This window comes from Panthera pardus, unplaced genomic scaffold (genome assembly GCF_024362965.1).
Source record: "Panthera pardus isolate Hobbes unplaced genomic scaffold, ASM2436296v1 HiC_scaffold_15, whole genome shotgun sequence".
Taxonomy (NCBI): Eukaryota; Metazoa; Chordata; class Mammalia; order Carnivora; family Felidae; genus Panthera; species Panthera pardus.
In genome coordinates this window covers 82,831,707-82,834,288 of record NW_026526710.1, presented here as the reverse complement: position 1 = coordinate 82,834,288, position 2,582 = coordinate 82,831,707, and positions in this window count along the sequence as shown.

The window sequence follows — 2,582 nt, the reverse complement described above, 5'->3', positions numbered from 1 at the left end:
ATTATGGATTGGTCCTCTTGGCTGACGGTGTTGTTGGGTTCTTCTCTACCTTTGCTGATTTTCTGTATACTGTTCTGTGAATTGTTTAGAGCCAGGTGCTGGTCTCCAACTGGAAGTGTGGAGTTGCCTATGTCTCCCCGTAATTCTGTCCGTCCCTGCCCCATTACCATATTCTGCAGCTCTGTTTTTTGCACACACTCATTTGGGGTTGCTATGACTACTTCTTGGTGGATCGTTATGTAAAGTCCTTTTCTGTCCCTGGCAATTTTCTTTACCCTGAAGTCAATGCTAACTGATTTCAATAGAGCTACCACTGCTCTCTTTTCGTTAATGTTTGCAGGGTAGAATTTTTTCCATCCTTTGATTTTTAACCTACCCATATTATTTTTGAAGTGGGTTTCTTATAAACAGCTTATAGTTGGATCGGGTTTCTTTGTTTACTTTTAGCGTTCGGTTGTTTATTTTGCTTTGCTTTGCTTTTTTTTATATGTTCATTTTGCAAATCTCTGTATTTCATTTGGTATATTTAGACCATTCAAATATAATTGTACCTATTGATATCTTTGTTCTTATGTCTGCCATTTTGTGTTTTGCTTTCAGGTTGCTCTGTCTGTTTTTCATTTACTGGCCTTTCTGGGAGCTACCTAAAGAATTTTTAGAATTAAATTTTTTTAACGTTTATTTATTTTTGAGACAGAGAGAGGCAGAGCATGAACAGGGGAGGGGCAGAGAGAGAGGGAGACACAGAATCCAAAACAGGCTCCAGGCTCTGAGCTGTCCGCACAGAGCCCGATGCGCGGCTCGAACTCACGGACCATGAGATCATGACCTGAGCCGAAGTCAGAAGCTAAACCGACCGAGCCACCCAGGTGCCCCAAGAAATTTTAGAATTAAAGAAAAAAGAATTTTTAGAATTTATTTCAATTTATCCATATAGCATTTGGGTAGGTCTTTGTGTATAACTTCGAGTGTTTGCTCTACGATTATATAACTCTAACAATTCAGTGTACTCTTGACATTTTACCAGTTTGAGGAAATAGAGCAATTTTACTTATCTTTGTGTTCCTGTGCTCTTTCCTATTTGTAATAGAACTGTCTTAAATATTTCATATACATGCATTGAAAACCACATAAGGCACATAAGGTGTTATGTTTTGCTTTCACCATCAAATGTAATACAGAAAACCCAAGAGGAGAAGGAAGTCTGTTGTATTTACCCATATTTGTGCTTCCTGTATCCTTCCTTTCTTCCTGATTCCACAGTTGGTTCTTGGTCGCTTCAGCCATTTCTAGAGTTGCTGCCACACATACTGTGAGTTTTCTCCATCTGCAAGTATCTGGACTCCCCTTCCATGACTGAAGGGTATTTTCTCTGAATATGGAATTTGAGGAGGAGAACCCTTTCCTTTCACCACTTAAAAACGCTTGTCTTGATGAGAAATTCCCTGTTGTTGGAAATCTCCCCCCCACCCCCTTGGTAAGATGTCGTTCACTACTTCAACATTTCTTCTTTGTCCCAGGTTCTCATAAATTTGACCGTGATGTAACTTGAGGTGGGTTTCTTCAGGTTCATACTGCTTATGGTTCCCACCGCTTCTCGAATCCATAGGTTTATGTCTTTGGCCAAATTTGGGAACTAGGTAGCCATTATTTTTCAGCTACTTTTCCAGTGGTGCCCCTCCCCCCAGCTCCATCCAGGACTCCCATGGCGCATGGTCTAGGTCTTGTGCTGTAAGCACCCTGTCACTCACGCTCCACGTGTTTTCTTCAGTCCGCTTCCGTATTTTTTACATAACAGGCATCATATAGTATTCTGTCTTCAAGTTCACTGGCTTCCTTCTGTTACTCCATTCTATTTTTGAGCTGATCCATTGAGCTTTTTGTCTCACTGTATTTTACAGATCGAAAAGGTCTGCTTGTTTCATCCTTGTATCTTCTCTTTCCTTCCTGAAATCTTCCAACTTTTCCTCTCACTTGTGCTTGCAGTGTGGAAACATTTCAGTCGTGTCTTCTTTCAACTCCTTGCACATAATTCCAGCACCTGTATCATTTTGGGGTTTGGAGTCTTTTGGTTATCTTCTCATTTAAATTGAGTTGTTTGTGGTTCTTGGTATGATGAGTGACTTTCAATGCAACTGGGACATTGTGAGTATTATATTGAGACACTCTGAGTCTTATTTCCATTATCTCTTTTTGCTGGTCTCTCCTCACACCCCTCAGTCAGGAGAAGGGACCAACACCTCTTTACTACTGGGGGGGGTTAGAAGCCCAGGTTCTCAGTTCAGTCTCTGTTAACACTGAGGGGGAGGGGTGGGAATGGGCTGTCTTACTCCATTTCCCTATTAGACCCTCAGTGTCTGGGAGGGATAGGGGCACCTGGTTGATGCTCCACGCTTGGCTGCTAGCATTAAGGGGAGTGGAGGGGTTGGCCTCCTTCCTGCCAGGCACTAGTCCATTGGTAATAGAGCCCAGCAGGGAGGTGAAGGGGCATCTCATGACTGCTGGTAGGGCTGGAAGTCCTGGATTTCCATGTGAGGGCACCTCGTTATTGCCCTGATGACACTGTCCAGTGTGGAGCTTGG